This window comes from Myotis lucifugus, unplaced genomic scaffold, assembly GCF_000147115.1.
Source record: "Myotis lucifugus unplaced genomic scaffold, Myoluc2.0 scaffold_6387, whole genome shotgun sequence".
NCBI lineage: Eukaryota > Metazoa > Chordata > Mammalia > Chiroptera > Vespertilionidae > Myotis > Myotis lucifugus.
The window spans coordinates 1-8,668 of NW_005877435.1; the positions used below are offsets into that span (position 1 = coordinate 1).

General features: G+C 43.5%; 1 pseudogene; it reads left to right on the plus strand.

Annotated features, from left to right (window-relative positions):
* Positions 1–6,545: 6,545 nt before the first annotated feature.
* Positions 6,546–7,050, plus strand: LOC102417392 (annotated as a pseudogene).
* Positions 7,051–8,668: the final 1,618 nt, after the last annotated feature.

An 8,668-nucleotide genomic window follows, 5' to 3' on the forward strand; every position in this document is an offset into this window, starting at 1 on the left:
GTGCCCTGTCTTTGGGGGTACGTGGGTCTCCCGGGGACGCAGAATAAATTTTCCTTCCTTCCTTCCTTCCTTCCTTCCTTCCTTCCTTCCTTCCTTCCTTTTCTGATCAACTCTCTTTATTTCCTTCGCCGCCTCCTGAGCCACCTAACCTAACACTTCTTTCTTCTGTTTCTAGTGTTAACGCAAAAACATTCAAGAATGTTAAGAATTTTTGTGAGTTAATTTGATCCAAACTGTCAACAATTGTGAGGAAGCAGAATCTCAATGGATTGGGATAATGCTCCAGAGAATGGCGGTTTTTCACCTTGTTTTATAGACATAAGTGGGATACATGAAATCCATTGGTGATAGGTTAGGAAGGGGGCAGAAAGCAAAGCGGGGAAACCTCTGGGATTGGATAAAAAGTAAAATCATAGACACATACTTCTTTTACTTAGGTGAGTGCAGGATAGTTAATAAACAATTAACATGATAATAATAACAATGAAAGAATTTATGGTCTCTGGTGCATTTGATTGTGCCCTCAGGGGTCCAGAAAAAGGGAAGTTACAAGTTACCCAGACATTTCATAGTTTTGTTTTTGTAGATGCAAAAAGACAATAGGCTCAGTTAAATGGACCTTGTTAGTGAAGATACTGGCCTAGGACATAACTACCCACCATAACTGCTTTTAGTTAAATTTCAGACCATCCTTTGTGGTTGCTTCAGGTCTTCAAGTTTGCAAGACCACCATGCAGGCCTTTCCTGAGCTTGTCAGGTTCCCATGTTATTGGTTTTCTTTGTGAACGGTGACGCTGAGATGAGCTCGGCGTGCAGGATTGAGTTTAGAGAAGCAGAGGGCTATTGCTAGTCAGGCAAGTAGCAAAGCCCCCAAAGCTCTCATGGCTTTTATTTGGGGAGTACAGCAAATAACAATGGAGTACAGCAAGTGACAATGATTAACAAGCATGCTTATGAGGTCATTTGAGCTAAGTTATACATTAAACTATTAATTTCCTATGTTATACAAAGACCCTTTCCACCTGCAGCAGTGTACCCTCCCTTAAACTTTCCATGCCCTCATGGACTATTTATCACCTCAAGGAAAGTTCTGCCTCTGAACAATAAGTCTTGCTTGCAAGACTTTGTTCTGATGTGGCCTGCTTGCAGGCTCCCGCCTTTTCTTGGCAGAACGTCCTCTTCTAGTTAACTTTTCATTCCACTTGTCCAGCTACAGTTTCCCCCTTTTCAGTTTTGCTGCAGGTTTGAATCATGACAGAGAAGATAGCAAAGCTGTTTCATTATAAGGTACAGGGGTGACACATAAACCAGTATGGTTCCAATCACACTTTAACTGTAATTGCCTTTGCAGGCTAACAATTTGGTCCCCTAATAAAACTACTGATTGTTCAAGATCGGCTAATTGTTCATTGATTTCACTATCAATTTTCCGTTGAGAACTCCATAACCGTTCTGAATCTTTATGCCAGTCTTGAACAAAAGTAGCAGTTTGGACTGATCCCTGTAATGCCACCCCAGCTGCTGCAGCTGTCGCTATTAACCCAAGAATTACAGTGATTAGCATGCCAATAAACCTTTTTGACCTCTTCAGTATTCCTTCTGCAATGGCTTGGAGAGCTCTAGCTAGAGAACTTCCTGCCATCGTCAATCCATCTGTACAGGTAACCATACTCCTGTTCTGGCTCGCAATAGATACAAGTTCTCTCTACTGTGATTAAAAGGTACAGAGTTATTTACACAAGTTAATAAGGTACAATTAAAACAAGATATTTCCCCAGTAGTTTGATTCCATTGGACTGGTCCTTTTAAGGATTAGTGGTGTTTTTAGCCACACTCAACCAGGCTTGATTATCCAATTGCAGACAATGATCACCCAGTCCCAGATACACAGGCATTCTGACAACTCCTGTCGAATAGTTGTTCATTCTTGTTCCTTCTTCTTCTGGTTTCATAGGCCCACGATCATCAAAAGGTCCAGGCATCCAATTAGAGTCATTAGTATATATAGGTACAGTCACACCTGTCTAAGATACCCCTCTCATTAGCGGAGGATTTGGGATGTAAGCTCAATAAGTATAGTTCAGCCCTGCTGGGTAGTGAGGATAGCCAGCATAGCCACAAATAATGTAGAGGGAGTACAGGGCCTTCCATGGGCAGTCACAAGATGTTCCCCTTCCTGTCATAGGCGCTTCACCTGTCCCCATGTAGGTGGAGGGGTGTTTCGGGTGCGAGGCAACGGCACGCGAATTGTTTGTCCTCCCTGGATGGTTAGTTGCGCAAACTGGTCTTCCAGTCCCGCTTCGTCACACTTCCTCTTGCTCGCCATGCCTTAATTTGATTCTTTTTCGGGAATCCAGAACTTCTTGGTTCCTGTGGAAACATAAGCATAACCTCGACCCCACCTTAAAACGGTAGCTGGGCACCATTGATTAGTTGTGATATCTTGGTACATGATAGGTTGTTCTACCGGGACCTCCTTTTTATGTCCCAAATGTGTCTCAGCAGCTGACACTGCATCTGTATTCAAATTTAAAAAATTTAAAGTAAATAGAGCTCTTAATAATCTTCGTCGGGGAGTCTGGCCTAATACCAGCTCTTCTCCCCCTTTTAGTTTTTGCAGTATTTCCTTAAGGGTGGGGTTCTTTCGCTCAACAATTGCTTGACCTGTGCTGTTTCCAGGAATTCCTGTAATATGTTTAATATCAAACTGTTGGAAAAAATGTTGACAGTTACCTGATAAATATGCTGAGCCATTGTCAGTTTTAATGGCTCGGGGTTTGCCCATTACAGCAAAGGCTTTAATGCTGGATTTGGAATTCCAGGTTGTAAAGGTCCTATAGGCTCAATAATCTCATTAATCCGTCTTAAATCAGTAAGCATCCTCCATTTACCTGATTTTTTCTTTATAACAAAGACAGGGGAATTCCATGGACTAGAGCTAGTTTCAATATGCCCTAGTTGTATCTGTTCTTTAATAATGATTTGAAGCGCTTCTAACTTCTCTCTTGTTAGGGGCCACTGCTCTACCTATACTGGTTTAGTTGTTTTCCATTTTAATGGTAGGGCGAAGCACTTTGGAGTGGGCCCCCTTTATAAATTTTGATCCTGGACATTGGTGCCAGCACCAGCTTGAAAAATCATTTGTCTATGGCCTTTTTGTAGAGAAGGTATAGTAATTGTAGCCCCCCATTGTTGTAAAAGATCTCGTCCCCACAAAGACAGGGCAATGGAGGCGACATATGGCTGTGTTTGGCCCTTTTGTCCTTCAGGCCCCTGGCATTCAAGTACATTAGAGCTTTGTAAAATTTCAGTGAGGTTTACAACCTGTAAAGGTTTTATTCACCTTGTGCACCGGCCAAGACTGAGGCCAGTGCAAAGTAGAAATTATAGTCACATCAGCCCCAGAACCCACCAGACTGATAATTTTTATTCCCTCCGGGAACATTACTATAAAAATTGAGGTCGTTGGCCTCCTAAGACTGTATGCTAAAAAACCTTTTTTCCTGTGCTACCAAATCCCCTAGTTCGTTTAACTGGTGCTGTATGCCCTATTTGTTTATAGGGAAGTAATAATAACTGTGCCCTTTTTTCTCCAGCCTTTATATTTATAATACTAGAATCAAACATCATAACTAATATTTCTCCTTTATAATCTGCATTAATAACTCCGGGAGCATGTTTAGCTTTCCCTTGTGGGACCCTTACCTTTAGACAATCCCTTTTTTATATGTCCCACTTTCCCACATCCATAGCATTTAATAGGATGGGGAATTGCAGTTTTTAATGCATTAGCAAGAAGATTATTATTATTATTAGTTATTTATATAAGATTTTAATAATATTATTATTATTATATTAGTATTATTTGTATAATTTTAGAAAATGATTGGGCCCGGGTGCCAGCCTCCTCTATTTTTGACCAAGCCTTTAAGCAACAAGCTTTAATCTGTGCCATAACAGCATCCTCTAACAGCACCTGTTGCTGTAAGCTAATATGTGTCCCAGTTCCTGTTAACTGGTCAAAATTAGATCCAGGTGGGTTTTGTTGGGCGTTAATCATCGCCAATCTCCTGGCTTCTTCCCACCACCAGGATTTAAATTGCAGATATTGCCCTGGGGCTAATACTGCCTTAGCTATAGGACCCCAATCATATGGAATTAATTTATAACCTGTATAAATTAATTACATATTAATTAATATATAAAATTAATAACATATAATTATATTATATATAATAATATTATAATTAATAATATATAAATTAATTAATTTGTAACCTGTATAAATTTATAATCTGTACAAAAAGCTTGTATTATTCCTACTGTATATGGGGCATTAGCCCCGTAACTAGCAACTGATTCTTTTAATACTTTTATCACTCTTAACTCTACATGTTGTACCCATGAGGGTATTGAGCATTAGCAGCTCTTTGTGTCCTCAGAAGGGGGGGTGGAGGCTCAGCCGCTAACGCTAACGCCGGATTAATGGCTAGTGCAGTTTTACTTTCACTTTTCCGCAGCGGTGCAGCCAACTCCTGAGGGCTTTTATTCTCTTTCTTTTCCTTACTACTGTAAGTAATAACTCTTTTAGACTCCACAAAAGCTCTTTCATCTCCGTGTTCCTTCTCGCCACCCTTCTTTTCCTTAACTTAGGGCGAGAGTGAAAATCATCATCCGTCTCAGCGGAAGATGAATCATCCAGCTCTGAATCGCTGGCTGAGGTTATTCTTTCATAACCTCTTAATTCATTTTGACAGCTAGTTTTCTGTCCCTTTCTTGACTCCCTCGGTTCTGTGACTGCAACTGGGAGTGGCTCAGGGGGTAGCAATTTCTCAGGAGGGAGAGGCTCAGGACTTAAACACTTAGCTCCTGGTGCAGCACTTCTCGACCTCAAAGGAATTTCTTCATAATCTTCAGAATCAGATTGAAAAGGCTGTAAAGCTAACGTTACTAAATTAGCCCATACATCAGCCTCTATAGCATTTCCTTGTTGATGAGCCCGCCTTAATGACTTTCCAACTGTTTCCACAACTTAAGATTTAACTGCTGTTTTCCTTCTGGGTGAAACTAATAACAGTGCTGCTGAATTACTTTAAACAATTTTTTAAAAGCCTCATCCTTCACTTTTACCCCTGACCTCTTTAATAATGATCGCAAGGCAGCGATATATTGACTCTGCAATGACGGGTTATTCCCCATGACTCTGCTCCTATTGCCGAAAGTTCCGCGTACTCTGCGCTGGCATCTCCCTTTCTGTCCTGCCCGATCCCAATTATTCACCTTCGGGTCCCTGTTCAGGAGCCAGATATTGGTGTTCTTTGTGAACGGTGACGCTGAGATGAGCTCGGCGTGCAGGATTGAGTTTAGAGAAGCAGAGGGCTATTGCTAGTCAGGCAAGTAGCAAAGCCCCCAAAGCTCTCATGGCTTTTATTTGGGGAGCACAGCAAATAACAATGGAGTACAGCAAGTAGCAATGATTAACAGGCATGCTTATGAGGTCATCAGAGCTAAGTTATACATTAAACTACTAATTTCCTATGTTATACAAAGACCCTTTCCACCTGCAGCAGTGTACCCTCCCTTAAACTTTCCATGCCCTCATGGACTATTTATCACCTCAAGGAAAGTTCTGCCTCTGAACAATAAGTCTTGCTTGCAAGACTTTGTTCTGATGTGGCCTGCTTGCAGGCTCCCACCTTTTCTTGGCAGAACGTCCTCTTCTAGTTAACTTCTCATTCCGCTTGTCCAGCTACACACGTGGCCTTTTTTTCATCCACTCTAGGGAGCCAAAGCCGAGTGCCACCTAGGCTCTCTCCTGTTGCTTCTTCTCCCCCAAGTCCTTCCTTTGTTTCACTGCCCCCAGCTTTAATAAATGTCCTCGCAAAAGCTCCTGGACTCATTTCATGAAATCTTTGCTACACCAAGTCAGGTAACACTGCATCAGCGATTTGCAACCTTCTCCATCTCCTGGCACACACCAAGTAATGACTGAAGTTGTGCAGCACACACTGCAGCCAGCCTGAGGCAGACCCGCTCTGTGTCAGCCCTTGTCCTGTAACACACAGGCCCCTCTACATATCCTTCTGAGTCAGTCACACCCGTCTGCACCTTCAGCCTCCACTCTCTTGGAAATGAGGGGAGCTGGTCCCAGATGCAGGGCATGATTTGGGTGGGAGCTGTGACAGGGGAGCGTGGCCCTGGGCGCTGACTGGGACAGGGGTGGGGGCAAACAGGATGCAGGAGCTGCTCATGAGCAGGGAGAGAGGCAGTTCAGTGGGTGTCACATCTGCTGAGCCCTCAGCCTGTGCCTCGGGGGGGGGGGTCTCACTCTGCATCAGCAATTTGTACTTTTCCATCTCATGGCGCACACTCTGACTGCAATTCTGCAGCTCACCAAAAGTATAGTGTACTTTTCCAATCTGATTCTTTAAAAAAGTATAATTTGGATTCATTCACACCGGATGGCCATTTTGTGTCGGTTGTTGACATTTTTTTCATTTGACAATCTAAGGGAAAAGAGGTCAGTGCCCCTGAGTAAAGTCCGGTATTGCATGTTTTAAAAATTGTGGCGCCCAAGGGTGGAAGTAGAATGCCCAAGGCTGCAGTCATGGCGCAGGAAGAGGAAGATATTCGGGACGACAGTTTGAAGGAGAAGCAGAAGGCGACCAAGGCCAAGGATCCTCCAGTCGATGGAAGTTCGAGTACTGGATCCTACAGTGGGTGTCCAGGCATATGCGTGGGGAGATGCTCCAGAGAAGCTTTCGAGCAACGTGCAATGGCCACGTTTGGGTCCATGACAGATACTGAAACGGTGAAGCCCCTCCTAGCAATACAAGTAGAAACACAAGGAGCGGGTTTCTGTTTCACTTTTTGGATGATTGGCTTTGTAAGTTCAGTGCTGAGGAATTCTTCCTGCCTCAGGAAGTGAAAGTACTTAGTCTTGAGCAAGTAAATGTCAAATTCTGGTCAACTGGGTGTGGAGAAGAGTTCTCATTGCCCAAACATCCTCAGGGAATGGAAGTCAAGGCAGTAACATAGTCAGCCATGCAGGTCTGCACTGAAGGGAAGCCAGAGGGTTTGTGATCATTGACTTTTAAGATAAAGAAGAAACTCCTATGAAGAACTCTTTTGTTTTCTCTTCCTTTTGAGAAGATATAAATTCTATAGTCTCTGACGATATATGATGGTTTGCAGAACAGAAATTTTTTGCTTAAAGTGTGACTTTCACAAATGGAAAATCAAGGTACAGCCTTGGTCTGTATTAAGCAGATATTCGAATGTTAAAGAATTCTTCAGGTGGCAAGTGTTGTTCCTTATTTATTAACTCCTTGCTGTGTCAACAGGTGCCTCACTCCCTTCAGATGGAATGCCAGCCCTCCAGCCTGGTCCCAAAGGGAGCATTCGTGTAAACAGCAACCTGAGAGATACTGAAGCCTTATGTTCTTATCGAATCCAATTTGGGAGAAAAAATGATAATTTGTGGAATTTTATAATCAAGATTTCACTTTCTCTCCAAATTGGTCAAGACATATATTTTCAATATGTATATTAAGAGAGGTTGTATTTCAGATGGCTGTAGGACAGAGCCATCCTGTATTCCAGTTAGATATCTTAGAAGAAATAATTCTAATTGGACAATTGGGAGACTTCTCTAGAAAGAGACCTGAATTTCTATCTCCTTCTCCTTCTCCCTCTCTGAAATAAATAAAAGTATATTTAAAATGGAAAAAGTAAGTAAATCAATAAAAATTGTGGCGGCACATGCGTTGAAAATCACTCTCTCAGTACTGCTGTGCTGGGTCAACCTCTTTGCAATCCCACTCAAACCATCTCCTCCTGGGTTCAAGTTGCTCCCAGCTAATTTGTCCATGGCCTCCAGGGTGGAAAGGAAGGCTTTACATGCCCTGCACCTGAATTCTTCCTCCTCCTGCCAGTTCTTTTCAGGTAGAGATTTCTTCAAAAGATTCCTGAGTTACTTTGAATCCTGACTCAATCTCTGTTCTTTCCTTTGCAAGTTTAATGTACTCTATGTCTCAAGAATATCAATTCCCCACTACGTGTGCTTTTCTAAGCTGCCAACTTGGTCTCAAAGTCTGGTTTCCCAGCTTGTGATGCAGGGGGAAACCCCTTCACACCCCAATCTCCTCAATCATCCCCTGGGTGTCCTCAATGCTCCTCCTCCCAATGGCTCCTCAGCAAATGGCTCCAGGAAGCAGCAGTCACAGTGCCCCACACCCACCCAGAGAGACAGGGGAGGAGGAGGACTTAACATTTTAAACTGCAGATTTTCCTTACTGTTTATTTTTATTTTTTCACTAGAGGCCCGGTGCACAAAATTCATGCATGGGGGTGGAGGGGTGTCCCTCAGCCTGGCCTGTGCCCTCTCGCAATCCGGGACCCCTTGGGGTATGTCTGACTGCCAGATTAGGCCCGATCCCACAGTTGGACATCCCTCTCGAAATCTGGGACCTTTGGTCCTAACCACTGGCCTGCCTGTCTGCCTGATTGCCCCTAACCACTCTGCCAGCCTTCCTGATCACCCCTAACCATGGGTGGCTGCCTAGCTCCCTCCCTCTCAGCCGCAGGTGGTCACCTGGGCTGGGGTCCCTCCCACCACCTTGCCCCTCCCTCACAACCTCAGAGGCTTCCTGGATCTTGCGGCAGCCAC